Source organism: Myxine glutinosa, chromosome 11 (genome assembly GCF_964187855.1).
Source record: "Myxine glutinosa chromosome 11, kmMyxGlut1.1, whole genome shotgun sequence".
Lineage (NCBI taxonomy): Eukaryota > Metazoa > Chordata > Myxini > Myxiniformes > Myxinidae > Myxine > Myxine glutinosa.
In genome coordinates this window covers 3999244-4018282 of record NC_136271.1, presented here as the reverse complement: position 1 = coordinate 4018282, position 19039 = coordinate 3999244, and the positions used below count along the sequence as shown (strand labels likewise).

Sequence of the window (19039 nt, the reverse complement as noted above, 5' to 3'; positions counted from 1 at the left end):
CTAATGTGAGGAGGCAGGACACCAAGCTTAGAATTCATCCAATGGATCGTGCACTTTGTAATACACCGAGCTGCCACTACTCTCAGTTTATGGTCGAATCGGGATTCGAACCCAGTCGGGATACCTGCAATCTATATCAACATTCATACCTTAGACAATCCTTTCTTTAAGCCACCATCCTACCAATGTACACATCATGTCTGTACCGACCCAAGTCCTGCCATATTTGTGTAAAAAGATTACCTTTACCTTAGGATGCTTGTTTATGGGTATGAACATCTACACAGCTCGGCACTAACCTTGTTGGCACCAAAAGGTAGTTTTCACCGTTTGTCCTGAAAAATAATAATCACGTTTTGACGACATTCTCATCAGACCTCACCAGCAATCATTGATTTTAGTAAAGGTGTTTATCTGGGTGTTCGGATTATCCAGAAATAGATAACAGGTACAAAACATACTTTTTATTACATCCTGAACAAGATAACGATGACGAATTTCACATTCACATGTAGCTCATTCACCTGCAATCCATTCACATGTAGCTCACTCACCTGCAATCCATTCACATGTAGCTCACTCACCTGCAATCCATTCACATGTAGCTCACTCACCTGCAATCCATTCACATGTCGCTCACTCACCTGCAATCCATTCACATGTAGCTCACTCACCTGCAATCCATTCACATGTAGCTCACTCATCTGCAATCCATTCACATGTAGCTCACTCATCTGCAATCCATTCACATGTACCTCACTCACCTGCATCCATTCACATGTAGCTCACTCACCTGCAATCCACGATGAGAACACAGAACTGGAACGAGTGTTGTGATTCAGGAGCGATGGTGTTTTTATATGAATTACCACGTGACTAAATACCTTCTGTTTCCCGAAACTGACTCATCACCGAAACCGACACGCCCTCTCTGCAAACTACGGTATTAACCGAACATTCGAGCATTTGTTAAAGTTTCACTTGATTCCAACGAGAACACGACAATTGGTTTGTTCAAACAGCATCATCAATTCACTTGCTCTCTGAATCTCTTACGAATGAGACCGTTGGATAAATAAGGTACAACAAATGACAGGTACAGAATATTCAAATGATAATGATGAAACGAGGTCATGTTGAATGTTTACAAATTGAAACATAAGTTTTAATTAATCAGATCAACAATGAATCTTCTTCACCAGTCCACCTGGTCACTCCGGGAGCAACAGGGAGTCATATTATCCTTATGAGTATCTCACCTGGGACGAAGTTCAGGTGAGCTTATGCGATGGCACGTCATCCGTCCGTCCGTAAACACCTACAAGTTCTTCTCCGAAACTGGAATTGCAGGTTTCACCCTCAAAATAGGTATTTGCTTTCTTATCAGAAACTACACACACAATTTTGATGAAACTTGACAACAACCTTCATCACCTGTGTTGTACCAAAGTTTGTTCACAGCATTTTTAAAAATCGGGCCATGAGGGGTCTGTAGTGAAATTATACCAAAGTTGAACCCAGGGGAGATTCTCGCTTCAGCCACTGAAGGGCGTATATAAAACCTGGGACGTCCGCGACAGTGGCCACTCCTGTGACATTTACTTTACATGTAGTCTTGAATGGTACGTATATGCTAGACTCGCACATATATGCTAGACTTGCTTGCTTTGACTATTATATCGATCCTCTCTGTATGATACCAAGATCCTGATATCTATTGCATGACTGTATTTTTACAGGATGATGTCAGAGATCTAATTGAGATTAAACCTACCTATGGGACAAGTTGTGGACCTGATTGATTTTCCACAACACTTAATCTCAATTACGATCTACGGAAATGGCGGGGCACAAGATGATCGATGTACCGAGACTCGGCTCCAACCCACAAGCTGAGGATTCGGGCTCGGTGTTCACTCACTGGCTCAAAACGCTGGAGAACCAGTTCGGCGCGCAGGACACCGTACCAACCGCTGAAAGGAAGCTGGCTGTGCTACAGACCAAGGTCGACCACCAACTTTACAGGAGCATCTCTCGTTATGCGACGTACGATGCCGCCGTGGAAGAGCTAAAGCGACTCTACATTAGGAAACGGAGCGTGGTGTACAACAGGCATCTGCTCGCCACGCGACGTCAACAGCCAACCGAGTCGATCGACCGCTTCGCTCAGGAGCTGCGGCACCTCCTCGCGGACAGCACCCAAGAGGTACGGACACACGAGCAAGTCCAAGACGATCTTGTCCGAGACGCTTTCGTCTCTGGAATCAGCTCTACAGATCTGAGACTCCGGCTCTTGGAGACAGCTGACCTGACGTTCGCGGAGGCTCTACGATTGGCCAACGTTTACACTGAGGCCCGGAAACAATCCACCGCTTATGATCACGCACGGGTCGTCGCGGGGACTTCTCAACTCGCGCGACCGGAGAGTGCTTCCGCCGAGGATACGGGTGCGGGCTCGACTGCGGCCGAGCCCCTGGCCGCTCCCGAGGTGGACTCGGATTCCGGCCTGGCAGCAGCTACAGCAGCAAGGCCCAGGCCTGACTGGAACGCGATGTGTTATTTTTGTGGCAATCGGCAGCATCCTAGGTCAGCGTGTCCGGCTCGGGAAGCCATATGCCATTTGTGTTCTACAAAAGGACACTTTGCTAAAGTCTGCAAGAAGGCCGCGCGGGGCTCACGAGCACGCGCGACCTTGAACGGGCTTATCGCCGAGCCAGCGGACCGAGCACAGAGCGGGGTGCCTCACCCGGCCTTGATGAGCTGTCCTCCTCCTCCCGGGCCCCTGGCTGCACGCATGTCCTTGGTGAAATACATCGGGCCGCCGCAACAAATGACGCGAACGCGACCGGCCGCGGAGCTACCGACCTCGACTGGCGATCGAACGCCTTCCTCAAACAAACAAAAAGTTCCGGCTTTGAAAGCCCCTCTTGATGTGCATGCGCATGCGCCATCTGACGGCAGTGAAAGTGCTATTGACTGCGATCTTTCGCACGTGACACGAGCGCCCTCTGACGGCAGCTCGTACGAACTATACGCTCTTGATCGAGCACATGTTGACTGCGATCTTTCGCACGTGACACGAGCGCCCTCTGACGGCGGCTCGTACGAACTACACGCTATTGGATCGGCACGACCAACTATGCGTTTGGCACGGGGGCCCTCCGGAGGCTCCTCGAACGACCGGAAAACTGCAGCCGGTGTGGGATCCACGCGCGAGGCGCGATCTTCTCGCTCGGACGGCGCAATACCTGCCGGATCTTCTGGCCTGGATCGGGCCATTATCCCACTCTTGGTCGAAGGCATTTTTGCGCGGGCCCTAATCGACACAGGATCTACGGATAGTTTCATGGATCAGCGGCTGGTGCGACAACATGGCTGGCCGGTCATCGGGACTACACGACGGATCTTCATGGCCTCCAAGGCCTTCGGCTCAGCACGAAGGGGGAGTGTCGATTGAAACTTGTAATAAAGGGATGCATGTGCTCCGATGTACATCTCATGGTCTTGCCTGCTTTATGTGCGGACATCCTGTTAGGACATGATTTTCTTAAGCGGCATGGACGTTTGGAAATTGAATTCGGTGGGACGAACACGCTTGCTGGGTGTGCACTCGCGAAAATGGAAATTGAGCCTCTTTCGCTCTTCCCCAACCTGACCACTGACTGCGCTCCTGTAGCGGTAAAATCGCGGCGCTACTCACGGGCGGACGCGCAATTTATTGCGGAAGAAACGGCCCAACTCTTAAAGGACGGTGTTATCGAACCTAGCCAGTCGCCGTGGCGGGCGCAGGTCTTAGTGGTGCGAAGTGAGGCCCATTGCCGGCGCATGGTAATCAACTACTCACAGACGGTTAATCGCTTTACACAGCTGGACGCCTACCCCTTACCGGGGATGGACGCGCTAGTACGGCTGGTGGCCCAGTACTCCGTCTACAGCACTCTTGATCTGCGTAGTGCGTATCATCAGATCCCCATCTCTAGGGCTGATCGCATCTATACCGCCTTCAAATCGGGTCAAAGGTTATACCAGTTCACCCGATTACCTTTTGGGGAAACGAACGGAGTCGCCTGTTTTCACAGGGCTATGGACGACCTCGTTACTAAGGAGAACTTGACAGATGTCTTTGTCTATCTGGACAATCTTACGGTTTGTGGGTATGACCAGTAGCATCACGATGCTAATCTGAAGCGCTTCCTCAAGGTCGCGCATCGGTATCGCCTAACCATGAACGAGGCTAAGTGTCGTTACTCTCAATGCACGATAGATCTTCTGGGGTACACCGTGACCCCTGGCTCAGTCTCTCCGGATAAGGAGCGTCTGCGACCTTTGCTTGATATGGCCCCGCCCGGCGATCGAGCTTCGCTGAAACGAGCTCTCGGGCTGTTCGCCCACTATTCAAAGTGGGCGCAAAATTTCTCTGCGAAGCTCCGCCCCCTCATGGCCTGCCACACGTTCCCCATGAGCCCGGCCGCCTTGGCGGCCTTCGGGGGCCTTAAGGCCGACATCGCGGGCGCCGCTGTGGCGACGGTCGACGAGAGCGAATCTTTCGCCTTGGAAAGTGATGCCTCGGATCATGCGATAGCGGCGACTCTCTCCCAGGGGGGGCGCCCTGTGGCTTTCTTTTCGCGGACTCTCACCTCCGCTGAGCGGAGGCATTCGTCTGTCATAAAAAGGAAGCATACGCGATCGTCGAGTCGATTCGGCGATGGCGACCGTACTTACTCGGGCGATGCTTCCAAATCATCACGGACCAACAGAGCGTTGAGTTCATGTATGACACCTTACATGCTCAACGTATTAAGAATGAGAAAATCACTCGCTGGCGTATCGAACTCGCCGACTTCTGCTACACCATCAAATACCGCCCAGGGAAGGATAACCTGGTCGCCGACGCCTTATCGAGGCCGGCTACGTGCGCGGGGATCGTAACTTTGGAGGGGCTGCGCGCTTTGCACGACACTATGTGTCATCCTGGGGTGACACGTTTTGCTCACTTTGTGCGTTGTGGTAATCTGCCGTACTCGATTGAAGAGATCCGCCGGATCTGCCGAGACTGCGCTATATGTGCGGAACTCAAGCCGCGTTTTTTCAACCCTCCCATGGGGACGCTGGTTAGGGCTACTAGGCCTTGGGAGAGATTGGCAATGGATTTCAAAGGACCACTGCCGGTGTCGAGCAACTCTCGCTATCTGCTCACTATCGTTGATGAGTACTCACGATTCCCTTTTGCTTATACGTGCGGGGATATGACGGCAGCCACAGTCATACGGTGTCTGCAGAATTTGTTTTCCATGTTTGGATATCCGGCCTACGTGCATACCGATCGGGGTGCGGTGTTCCTGTCGCAGGAGGTGCGAGGTTATCTGCTCCAAAATAATGTTGCTTCGAGTTACCCCACACCGTACAGACCCCAGGCGAATGGGCAGATAGAACGCTTCAATGGGATTATATGGAGGGCCGTCACGCTAAGCCTCCGGACCCTCGGCCGGGGTCTCGATAAATGGGCTTGGTCGCTACCTGCGGCCCTGAACTCGATCAGGGCTCTCCTATGTACGGCCACCAACCAGACTCCCCTCGAAAGGCTGTTCCACCACCCTAGAAGCTCGGGTAGTATCCGATCTTTACTCAGCTGGCTCGCTGAGCCCGGGCCAGCCTATCTCAAACGAGCGGTGCGCACAAGCAAGTACGACCCCTTGGTGGATAAGGTGCAGGTACTCTAGGCTAATCCTGAGCATGCGTGCGTGATGACGGCGGATGGACGCGAGTCCACCGTCTCCGTACGCCATCTCGCCCCTTGTGGGGTCGTCGTCCCTTATAGGGATATCGACGAACCGATCTACGAGTCTATGGACTCTACCGAAGCTTCCTCTATGGAACCTTTGCCGTCACCTCTGTCGTCACCTACACCCTTGCCCGAAGGCTCTGAGGTGCCCCCTCCTACACCTGCCTCCAGCGGCTACTCCGACGCAGGGGACTCCGGGCTTGGGGACGCCATACCCGGTAGTTTCCGGACACGGGCTGGCAGGGTAGTTCGCCACCCCGACCGCTACGGGTGGACCGACTGACATGCAATGACGTACCCAATCAATTAATGCTAACGCACGCTTGCGATCTGCCTAGCGGCAGTATAGTTCTAAAGGCGGGGAGAATGTAGTGAAATTATACCAAAGTTGAACCCAGGGGAGATTCTCGCTTCAGCCACTGAAGGGCGTATATAAAACCTGGGACGTCCGCGACACTGGCCACTCCTGTGACATTTACTTTACATGTAGTTTTGAATGGTACGTATATGCGAGACTCGCACATATATGCTAGGCTTGCTTGCTTTGACCATTATATCGATCCTCTCTGTATGATACCAAGATCCTGATATCTATTGCATGACTGTATTTTTACAGGATGATGTCAGAGATCTAATTGAGATTAAACCTACCTATGGGACAAGTTGTGGACATGATTGATTTTCCACAACAGGGTCTACTGGGGGGTTGCCCCCCCCCCCCCAAAATTATTGCAAGTCACAAAACCACTTGGAGAGTGGGGATATTGTTTTGTAACATCATTAATATTGTGGTTTTATCAAAAGTGTTATCACTTTTGTTATGAGAAGCAACTTTGGAAAAACTCCACGAAAAACTCCTTGGAAGAACTCCACGTTAGAGGCAGGAAGAGTCGTGTTGTTAATCCTTGTGGGGTATATAAACTACAGTAGATCTACGATCAGGTGCGTTCGTCGAGGTGAAAAACACAGACTGATGTGCGGATTCCTCCAAATTTATTTCAATTCAGTGTTAAACAGCATTATCGACTGTTTAAAAAGGTAATCAAACATGTTTGTGGTTTATAATATTTTTACCGCCTTGTGCAGCCAGGTGTTGGCCTCACGGTTAGGGTGCTGGCTTGGGATCCTGGGATCCTAAGTTCGAATCCCGGTCGATCGTTGAATTAACTCCGGGGGGTTGACTCAGCCTGTCATCCTTCGGCAAATTGAGTACCAGTTCACTGGTAATTGGGGCACTGCATCAGCGGCACAAACGCACTTCCAGAGAAATGATGCAACCAGCAACGACAGGTTGCATACAAAACAACAACTTCTGGTAGGGGGTGCTCCTTCGTAAACGGCACAATAAGCTATTCATACATGTTTACACAGTGTTTGGGCAAGGAGGAATACCCCTTGGGGAGGGAGGGAGGGAGGAATACCCCTTGGGGAGGGAGGGAGGGAGGAATACCCCTTGGGGAGGGAGGGAGGGAAGGACCTCAAACATCCGGGGCCTTCGCTCAAACCTGATTGATCTCTCCATTCAGGTTGCATTCTGACAATGCAGACTTGATCTGCTTAACAGAAACTTTCCTCCTTCAAGATGTCTCTGATTCCTTAATATCTCTTCCTGGTTACTCCCTCCTCCAGTATGATAGACCTGAGCTTTGTCCTGGTGGTGGGGTTGCTATCTTTATCAAAAACTCTCTTCCTCACTCTCCGTGTACTGCCCTCTCTCCACCCACCCCCAGGAGTACCTCTGGCTACGGCTTCCTCTCCGCTCCCACCTTTTGTTCATATGTGTTCTGTACCGTCCTCCAAACTGGCTACGGCTTCCTCTCCGCTCCCACCTTTTGTTCATATGTGTTCTGTACCGTCCTCCAAACAGTGATGACTCCATTTACATTTCACTGTCTGACAACATGGACAAACTTCTATCCACTCCTCCAAACTCTCTCTTCCTCATATGTGGCGACTTCAACTGTCATCATGCCAGCTGGCTGGGTGTGGGTTCATCTCTCACCAGCCATGGCACCTCAGCAAAGGACTTCTGCGACTCATTGGGACTGACACAATCTGGCAATTTCCCGACCCGGATCTCAGCCAATGGTGTATCTTCTCTTCGAGACTTGGTTATGACAAACTTCCCTGCTAATGTCTGCTGCTCTTCTTCTGCCCCAATCGGTTCTTCTGATCATGTGCTTGTTAAAGTGGACATCTCTCTGGCCATTCTCAGAGAGCCTCCTCAGCGTCGCCGAGTCTGGCATTTCACTCAGGCCGACTGGCACGGCCTTCACGCAGCCAATCATCTGGACTGGTCTCCCATCTCCACTGCCTCTGACATCAATTCTTCCAAAGTAAACTGCTCTCTCTCATGCACAGATTTATCCCATCTCGTCTTCAGTTGTCTTACCCTTCGTCCCGTCCATGCTTCACTGAATCTTGTGGTGAGGCAGTTGCCCTGAAACAACTTGCCTTTGCCTCTTGGAAGGCTAATCCAACTGAAGGCAATCTCAGTTCCTTCCACCAAGCTCGGAACAAGTGTGTGTCTACCCTCAGGAGTGCCAGGAAGCACTATCTCTCCACACTCAAGAATGAACTCTCAAACCTGTCTCCTTCCTCCAAATCCTGGTGGCGTCTGGTCAAATCCGTTTCTGGTGTTTGTTCCCCCTCCATCCCCTCCCTTACCTCAAATGGCTACACAGTTGGCTACCTCAAATGGCCCCTCTCCGCCCCCTTCCTCCTCTTCTCCCCTCCCCCCCTCTTCTCCCCTCCCCCCCTCTTCTCCCCTCCCACTCTCCCTCCCCCCACCCTCCCACTCCTCTCCCCCTCCCCTCCCCCTCTCCCTCCCCCCACCCTCCCACTCCTCTCCCCCTCCCATCCCTCCCCCTCCCCCCTCTCCTCCCCTCCCCTCCCCCTCTCCCTCCCCCCACTCTCCCACTCCTCTCCCCCTCCCATCCCCCTCCCCCTCTCCCTCCCCCCACCCTCCCACTCCTCTCCCCCTCCCATCCCTCCCCCTCCCCCCTCTCCTCCCCTCCCCCTCCCCTCCCCCTCCCCCCTCTACCCCCACCCCCCTCTCCCCCCCTCTCCTCCCCTCCCTCCCGTTCCCCTCCCCTCGCATCCCCCTCCCCTCCCCTCGCATCCCCCTCCCCTCCCCCCATGCCCTCCCCCCATGCCCCCTCCCCTCCCCCCACCCCTTCCCCCTCCCCTCCCCCCACCCCTTCCCCCTCCCCCTCCCCTCCTCCCCCTCCCTCCCGCTCCCCCTCCCTTTCCCCCCTCCCCCTACCCTTCCCCCTCCCTTCTCCCTCCACCCTACCCTCTCCCCTTCCCCCCTCCCCTTTCCCCTCCTCTCCCCCTCCCCTCCCCTCCCCGTCCCTTTCCCCCATGCCCCTCCCTTTCCCCCCTACCCCTTCCTTTCTGCCCTACCCCTTCCCAATCCCCCTCCCTTTCCCCCATGCTCCTCCCTTTCCCCCCTACCCCTTCCTTTCTGTCCTACCCCTTCCCCACCCCCCTCCCCCCCTCGCCCTCCACCTCCCCCACCCCCTCCACCACCCACCTCGCCCTCCCCCTCCACCTCCCCCTCCCCCCACCCTCCCCCTCCACCTCCCCCTCCCCCCACCCTCCCCCTCCACCTCCCCCTCCCCCCACCCTCCCACTCCTCCCAAGTCTATCTGTGTATGTGTGTGTGTATGTGTGTGTGTGTGTGTGTGTATGTCTGAACCTTATGGAATCGAAAATGGTTTGGCCGATTTACATCAAATTTTGCATGTGTGCTCGGGGTACCAAACTCGGGTCATAGGTAAAAAAAAATACAATCCACCACCCCTTCCCTCTCCCTATGAGGGTAGGGAGACCACTTGCAATTTTCACCTGTATATGTATATATTGCAAAGTGGTTTAACCACTGATCCCTGCCTAACATAGGGTTACCGACACCATATTTTGCTCCGAGAGGGAACGAGTATTATGAGTAATCCAAATTTCACCATACAGCAATTTCCAACACCATACCAGAATGACTCCACACAAGTAGGATAGTGTTTGGCTAATAATGTGTAACATCATCACCTTAAATGAGAGGTTATCTACATTTGAGTGAAACAACCTGCCCGTTCAAGGTAACAAAAATGGTTGTCACCTTCATTTGCTATGGCAAATAATCAATCATATTTGAACTCCAAAATAATCAAAGGATTGGTGAAAACCCGGAAACTCAAAATGGTCAACAGCATTTCCACACATTAAATAGACTGTTGTCCTGAATAATGATGTATGTAAGGCTATTTAAAGGAAACACTGAAAGTATGTTACACACCTGTCAGCCTGCTTTGCATGACAGTGGGATTCCAGTACAGGTAGAGTGTCACAGTGAGCACCGATACAGGTCTTCGGAGGCATGAGTCGAAGGCTTACGAAATGTTTACTTGAGCAAAGCAGCAGATTTAAAGTACCAAATATGCAATACGGTGAACTCAGATGAAAATTTGTCAGTTTAACAATGGTCGTGTGTTCCGATTACTTCATTCAAATGTACCGACAAGCAGCACAATTTGATATTCTGAATACAGGTAATGCAGGATTCCTGAAAGATGCAATCACAATGCAAAATTTCGACAGATCGGTAATTTATTCAGCCCCCCAATATGTAAGCTTTTCACTCGTGCACTAACCTGGAAAAGTGGTCCAACAAGCCACACCTTGGCACAAGCCTCACAAAAGAAATCTGTGAGCGGCATGATGATGTCCCCTGCTTCTCAATGTGGACTTCAGGGCAGTCAGAAGGTCCCAGTAACTCCAACAGCACCAGATGATCCTGTTGCTCTTTTGTTTGTGTGTTTGTGTTTGTGTGTGTTTGTGTAATGTTACCGATAGACTCCTAAACGGAGAGGCTCACGTGCTTGATATTTGGCATAGACATGGCCATTGAGCCTGGGAAGAACATGGCTGACCTAAAAAATAATATTTCATAATATTTTTTTCCCATATTTTTACCTCAGCGCATTTCAGCGAGGAATATTATGCACGGAATCTGAGGTGGTGGCAGAGCAGCGCGCTGATTCGCTCAGAGCGATCACGTGATGTTCCTTGCCGCCATAAACTCAGTTACGCATTCGCACGTATTTCAGAGCGAAAAGCGATTGCGTTTTTTCACATTTCAGCGAGGAACATTGCCATTCACACCACATAGGCTTTTTTTTCTTTCATCTTTTCGAGATCCATATTTTTTATTCATATTTACCTCAGCGCATTTCAGCGAGGAATATTATACACGGAATCTGAGCAGGTGGCAGAGCAGCGCGCTGATTCGCTCAGAGCGATCACGTGATGTGCCTTGCCGCCATAAACTCAGTTACGCGTTCGCACGTAATTCACACGTTCAAAACAAACGAGATCCGCGAAGCGAGTTGGTCGAGTCGTGCTAACCAAGATGGCGACACGGCGGCTTCACTTTTCACGGAGTATGAGCGTTCTATATATTTTCAATTCAGTGCGCCCGACTCGCTCACGTACTTGATTTGTGGCATAGACATGGCCATTGGGCCTTCACGGTGTAATTTGTGCGAGGCTTTTGTCCGAGTGAGCTTGAGTCGAGAGGGCAAATGTACGGGTTAGGAATGTACGGGTCTCCCTTCCCCCGCCCGGCAACGCCGGTACTGGAGGGCGTCACAGGATCGGTGAGTCTCCAAAATCCGCTTCGTGCTGTTGCGAAGATGCAGGACTATGTCGCGATTGTTGTGCTGCTCTCCGACCATGAGAACTGCAACGTCATTGTTGACTGGCCCTCCCCTTCCCTCCCCCCCACTCCCCACCTCCTCCTCCCCCTGCCCCTCCCATCCCTCCCCCCTCCCCCTCCCATCCCTCCCCCCTCTTCTCCCCTCCCCCCCTTCTTCTCCCCTCCCCCCCCTCTCCTCCCCTCCCCCCCGTTCCCCTCCCCTCCCCCGCCCGGCAATGCCGGGAACTTCTGCTAGTAAAATATAAAGATTGAAGGAACTGCGCTCCAACGCGAGTCGAAAGAATTGACGCGACCAAAGACGGAATTCGTCCGAGTTGCTTTATTGAAACAAAACAGCTCAGGTATTCTGACAAGCCCGTTTATCGGGCAGCAATATATATACACATTTATGTCGGGAAGTTTGCCCGGCAAAAGCTATACCGGGCATGCCCGGGTATCAAGGGCGAGCCTTGGAAAGGCGAGTCTGGACCTGCCCGGGCGTGTTTGGCTGCGGCCTGGCAAGTCGAGGCTGGGCGTGCCCGGGCGCTCTGGGCGAGCCCTGGAAAGGCGATAGCGGGCATGCCCGGACGCTCTGGGCGAGCCCTGAAAAGGCGATAGCGGGCATGCCCGGACGCTCTGGGCGAGCCCTGGAAAGGCGAGAGCGGGCATGCCCGGGAAAGACGAGACCGGGCGTGCCCGGGAGGTTCGGGCGTGCCCGGGAGGTTCGGGCGTGCCCGGGAACAGTGAGTCCGGGCATGCCCGGGAGAGGCGCGTCTGGCCGTGTTCTGGCCGGTGCAAGGCGATTGTGTGCATCCAGCGGTAACCGCTACAAGATAACATTTTAACCACAGAATCATCCAATCACCTCAGATCTCAATTGTTTTAAGATAATAAACGCGAGTTTATGTCGACACGAAATTTATATTTGGTGAAAGAAAAGAATACAAACAATAATCAATTCGATGCTCCGCACGCTCGCTGTCCGTACGTCTGACGTCACGCAATGACGTGTTAACGTAGCGACCTTGCGGAGGCCAATGACATGCGTTTGGTGTTTTATTATTACCATTTTTATGACAAAATCACCAATTTACTGGAAAACATTTTAATAAAACTAATACCATCTAAAAATATATATTCCATGTGCAAAAATAATTATCGCTGAGTGACGTTATTTTATTTTTTGTATACAACATCGAGGCTCGTGTAACAGCTAACACCATTTGACGTTTGAATTTTAAACAACTACAAACGGTACCCGCCCTATGGGCGGGGCTTAAATTGGGAAGGCCAAATGAAAAGGGAACATATCAGAAATTGAAGGGTTTTTTTTATTTTAAACGATTCATATAAACATCCGTTGAATCATATCACACACAAATCATCAAAATCTAAACAGTACATGGCGCCCATTTTGAAAAAAAGATTGAAATCTGCAAAACGGAAGCGGCCGCTCCACCTGTTTCTCCGTCGCTTTGCACACGCTGCCGTGTTACTGCGGAGCCGCACGTTTATACAGGAAGAGTTCGTCAGGAGTCGATCTTCTCTCTCCTGGTACGTAGAATAAACAGTATTTGTAGAATTTCAACAAAAGCCACATCACTGTTCATATCGGGAAATATTATTCCATCGAGTTTGGAAAAACTGCAGAATTGGAAAACTGGAAAAACAATATCGCCTGTTTTACTCCCAGGGGTCCCAGGATTACCCACCCAAAATATCGTTGCGATCGGTTCAGCCGTTTTTGCGGTACCTTCGAACGGACAGATGGACGGACTCACATTTGGTAAATTATAGTGAGATAATAAATCTTTATTGTCCCCGAAATAAAGTGCTGCACTGCAGCTGACCCCACGTGACACCGTTTACTCTTCTGTTGTTTCGTCGCCACTTTGCTTTCTTTGAGTGGATTTTTCTTGGTTAATGGAAGATGGAGATTCACGACCTCTGCAGCTGTCGAAATGGCTTCGGGGTTTTGCTGCTGCTGCACATGTTGGGCTGGTATCGGTTCTTCACTTCACGGGCATTCTTTACAAGATGGCGTCATCACGTATACTCGCGAGGCCTTGCTGAACCTGCGTTTCAATGGTGTTGGTGGTGCTCCGCAGAGAGTTGTGAACTTGGCATTGAATGGTGCTTTCAGAATTAAGGGAAAGAAAAACGAGGTTCTCGTAGAGATTTTCATCAGCGGCTTAAACCCAGAAACCACAAGGTACCGCTTCCTGTTTTGACTTTGATGAACTCTCGCTCAATGAAGAACAAAACGGATGAACTTGATGCCCTCCTGAGGTTCGACTGTTATAATCGGACCTCGTCTGTGGTGTGTTTCACCGAGACATGGCTTGGTGAAGGGGATGACGTGTCCTTCGATGGATTTGAGATGATCAGGGCCGATAGAGTCGCGTCATCGGGCAAGGCCAAAGATGGCGATTTGTGTATGTTGGTCAATTTGAATTGGGCCAAACATTTTACGGTACGTGAACGGTACTGTTCCGAAGACGTGGAGATGCTGACGGTGTCTTTCCGACCCGACTACCTGCCACGGGAATTTGGTCAATGCACTATTATTCTGGTGTACGCACCGGGCCGGACTTTAAATGTGCATCGGAACAAGTCACAGAAAGTTACAAAGGAGCGCCCGCCCATTCAGTGGATCAATCGATCCTGATTCTTGGGGATTTAAATCGATGTGAACTCGATCAGGAACTCCCTCAGCTCGATCAGTATGTGGATGTTGCTACCCGTGGTAGCAGGACGTTGGATAAATGTTATGGTAACATTGAACATGTTTATGTGGTGAAATGTGCTCCTGCGGTCGGACGATCAGACCATAAGGTGTCCATCTCTTGCCTACATACAGACCATAAGGTGGTCCATCTCTTGCCTACGTACAGACCATAAGGTGGTCCATCTCTTGCCTACGTACAGACCATAAGGTGGTCCATCTCTTACCAATGTACAGACCAAAGGTGGTCCATCTCTTACCAACATACAGACCAAAAGGTGGTTCATCTCTTACCTACGTACAAACCATAACGTGGTTCATATCTTACCTACGTACAGACCAAAGGTGAAAAGAACGCCGGTTCCTTGCAAGACGGTTAAAACCAGAAAGGCGGAGGACAACGAACGTTTGAAGGGCTGTTTCCTATGCACAGACTGGGATGTATGTTTCGACTCTTGTGACGACCCTGATTAACTTACTGAGACGATCACAGATTATGTGAAGTTCTGTGAGGACCTCGTGACCACAGAGAGAACCACACGTTTCCCAACTAGATGGTATTCATGGAATACTCGCCCTGCGCAGTCAACTTGTTGCGAGCCAACTCTTCTGTTTTTGAACATTGTTTTTTCTTTCATCCAATATGGCTGCTAGACCACGTGAGCGATGACATCACACATTTATTTTCTCTAATATAATTGTTGCACAGATCACGCCCAATACATTCAAACTGATCAGACTAAGCGTTGTCCCTGTCGAACTATAACATATAATTATGGCACCAATGACGTCATCGTTAACAACACCTATTCCCCAGATGGAGTTCTTTACAATGAGCCAAGTTTCAATTTTTTCCATGAAGCGGTTTTGGAGATATGGAGGTGCACCATTTTTCAGTTTTTCCAAGATGGCGCCTGTACCACATGACCGATGATGTCATGATTATCATTAAAATATTCTACAGGAGGAGGTGCTCCTATGGTGAAAATTTCGTGCCCATCAGACCAGAGTTGCTGAGAAAAAAAATTCATAATGTGTTGTACTTGTCGAATTATGACGTCATAATTAAAGTACTGATTACATCATCATTAACATATCTTATTCCCCAAGCGGAGTACTTGACAATGAGCCATGTTTCAATTTTTTCCATTGCGTGGTTTGGGAGATATGGAGGTGGAACATTTTACCAAGATGGCGTCCGTACCACATGACCTATGACATCATAATTATGAATGAAAAAATTATACAATGGTAAGATTTCGTGTCAATCGGACCAACGGTTGCCGAGAAAATGAATTTTAAAAATGCAGACACGTACGGCACACGTACACAACTGAATGCTAAACTCCGTTTTTCGTTTCACGAGCGCAGGTTAATAACAAACCTTGGGTTACCTCTGAAGTGAAAACTTGTTTGATGAAGAAGAAGCGTGCATTCCTGAAGAAGAATGACTCCGCCCTCAGGGAGCCGAAGAAAGAACTGCGCTCTGTCATTGGCAAGTGTAAACGGTCAAACAAGGATAAGATTGAAGAACAGCGACACGATGATGATGCTCGGAACGCTTGGAGGGGACTCAGGCATATGATGGGAATGAATGAGGCTCAAGGATGGTACATTGCCCACTAATGTTCCAGATTCCAAATTTGTGGATGAATTGAGTGACTTTTATGTGAGATTTGATGTTCCAGGAAACCAAGTAAAATGTGAAGCTCTGGGAGGATCTCGATACTCGAGCGTGTCCCATACCTGTAATTTGTGAACCTGATGTCGTGAGGTGTTTCATGGTGTTGAGTAAAAGGAAGTATTGTGGTCCAGATGGCATCAAGTCTTGTATTCTGAAAGAGTTCTGTTTCGAACTTAGTAATGTTTTTACTCGATTGTTTCAGTTACTTTTGGCGACTCACACTGTTCCTATTTGTTGGAAAAAGTCCATTATTATTCCCGTGCCAAAAAAGGTTCACCCAAGGCAGCTCAATGATTATTATAGACCTGTTGCCCTTACCTCCATCTTGTGTAAATGTATGGAGAAATTGATGGTGAAGTTTATAACATCAGATGTAACTCATGAACTGGATCCTTCACAATTTGCATACAAAGCAAGACGAGGTGTTGAAGATGTCTGGCGCAGTTTACTTCATCTAATCACAAGTCACCTTGACCAGAATGGAACCTTTGTCCGTGTGTTATTTGTTTATTTCTCGTCAGCCTTAAACACCATGCAGCCATTTACCCTTCTGAATGTGTTGAGTGACCTGTGCCTGAACCCCCATATCATAGTCTGGGTGGGAAGTGTTTTACGAGACCGTCCTCATAGACCAGACAGATTTATGGAAAAAGGCCATTTATGAGCTTCGAGGTGCATTTTTGGGTAAAAGTTGGAAACCTCACTTTTTAACATAATTACGGTATGCTGAATTCGATTAACCCGGTTTCCAAGCCGAATGTTGAGTGTTTGACCTTCTAATCAGCATAAACAAAATGGCCGCCAAATTGCCATTTTTGGACAATTTCTTTGAACAACCATTTATATATCATGTATATACATGCACTATGCAGTTGTTTTACTTTAACTTTACAACTTTTACCCCAAAATGCACCAAGAAGCTTATACATGGCCTTATTCATAAATCCGTCTTGTCGAAATGATGGTTGGCGACATATTGAAAGTGACATTCAAACAGATATTGAAATTGGACACGATAAAATGGGAAATGGTTTTAATAAGACAATGTTTCATACAACCATTTATTCTAAAATTAAGTACACATGGCCATGAAGCACAAACATTCAGGAATGTCACACATGTTGTTTTGCCAAACTACATCAAATTCATACAAGGGGTCTGATCATCACTGTTTCTGACAGGCACACATTGATGTGCATCTCAACTCTGAATAGCGACATTTGCAGCGTCGAGTCTTGCATTGCTTCTGGCATGCACAACAAATCATCTCGAGGCAACTTTCTGGGATTGGACTCAGTGACATCAGAATCACCACGTTTCCATCCCATTTCCACAGGTGCAGGAAGGTCAGCTATAGCACAATGAGCATTTCTCCATACCATGGCTTGATGGTGTACTCGCATCAAATGGAAATGAAGAGCATCACTTGTCGGTGACATTGCTTCTGGATTACCAGTCTTGGAGAACAACATATGTCGTGCTGAATCAACAGAGGTTGTTCTGTGCACATTATATATTCTGCAGACGAACGCTTCTGCAGATTTGATTGTCTCCTCTGTGAGTTTGTCAATGCCCAAGTTCTTCAGCATTTTATTCAAAACTCAAACGAACAACTCAAAATTCGGCTTGGGAACCGGGTTAATCGAATTCAGCATGCGCTAATTATGTTAACAAGTGAGGTTCCCAGCTTTTACCCCAAAATGCACCTAGAAGCTTATACATGGCCTTTTACCATAAATCCGTCCAGTCTATGGTTGGTGTGGAGATGGGTTCAACTCTTCAACCTCTCTCACCATTGGTCAATTGCCACTCTTGGTTTCTTCTACAAATATTTTGATGGCAAATGTTCTGTTGGACTTTCTAACTTGGTTCCTCCCACACGAGTGTTTGGACGTAAGACCCGGTTTGCCATCTCCACTCACCCATACACTATACCCGACCTCTGCTACTTCCGGTGTCTTAGATGTTTTCTTGTTATTTTTTTATTTGTTTATTTAGTAACTCAACTGGACTATGTCCAGCTGAGTTTTTGTCGACACCCAGTGTCCGTCGTCCGTCTGTCGTCTGTCTGTCGTCTGTAAACAATTCGACGTCTACGCTCTAAAAGTCACAAATATTGATGAAATTTGATAAAACTTGTTATGCAGCATATTTAAGACATAAACTCGTTTGGGATTGCATTTGGGCGTTGCACGCCCAAAAATGGGCGCTGCAGGGCGGCCATATTGAAAAATCAATTTTTGTCATATATTTTTAGCACATATAAACTATATAGTTTGTGGTTCCATGACGCATATTCTAACCATATTGATATAGACCAGTTGAGTTCAGGTTCCCTGGAACCTCTCTAGTTTTTATTTTGTTTTGCTTTATTGTACACCGCACCTTTCCTATGCCATCTCCAAGCATTGCAAATCGTCATTGCCGGGCACCGAAGGGGGCTCGGCAGTGACGCACGCTGAAAGAGAGTACTCAGTTTTCACTCTGGTTGTTGTACACCGCACCTTTCCTATGCCATCTCCAGGCATTGCAAATCGTCATTGCCGGGCACCGAAGGGGGCTCGGCAGTGACGCACGCTGAAAGAGAGTACTCAGTTTTCACTCTGGTTGTTGTACACCGCACCTTTCCTATGCCATCTCCAGTCATTGCAAATCGTCATTGCCGGGCACCGAAGGGGGCTCGGCAGTGACGCACGCTGAAAGAGAGTACTCAGTTTTCACTCTGGTTGTTTGTTTTCTTGCTTTCTTTCTTGTTTGTCCGGGCGATATCTCAGCCATCCTTTGAGCTAGGAAGCTGAAATTTCGGCACAGTAGTGAGCAAGTCCTTTGTCAAAAACGATATTTTTTGTTTTTTGAATAATCAATTAATTGAGGAGTTATTTAATTATTAGCGATTAATTAAGTACTTATTTAATTAATCAAATTTCCTTTCTCTTCTGACCATTAACTCAGGCTCCTTTTGAGTTAGGAAGCTGATATTTGGACATGCCAATGACCAGGTGATTTGGCTGCAAAGGCTATTTTAGATTTATTAATGAATCAATTAATCGATTAATTATTTAATTATTCGAATAATGACAAAAAAAAATTTTTTTTTTAAAGTTACAGATTCTGATGAAATAGTGGTAGTTTATGTGTTCTCTGACCAAATTGATT

At 48.8% G+C, this 19039-nt stretch overlaps 2 protein-coding genes across 2 annotated transcripts in view; one reads left to right on the top strand and one right to left on the bottom strand.

The window, feature by feature from the left end:
- The window catches only part of LOC144888164 (interferon-induced protein with tetratricopeptide repeats 3-like), a 28612-nt gene extending 27785 nt beyond the window's left edge, over window positions 1-827 (bottom strand). The window contains exons 1-2 of the mRNA XM_078786357.1: window positions 794-827; window positions 300-335 (exon numbers count right to left, since the gene is read on the bottom strand). The gene's annotated coding sequence lies outside the window, so the exon portion shown is untranslated. The remainder of the gene's footprint in view (window positions 1-299; window positions 336-793) is intronic.
- LOC144888279 (ATP-dependent clpX-like chaperone, mitochondrial) overlaps window positions 1-19039 on the top strand; it is a 343583-nt gene that overhangs the window by 251376 nt on the left and 73168 nt on the right. The gene's annotated exons all lie outside the window — the stretch shown is intronic.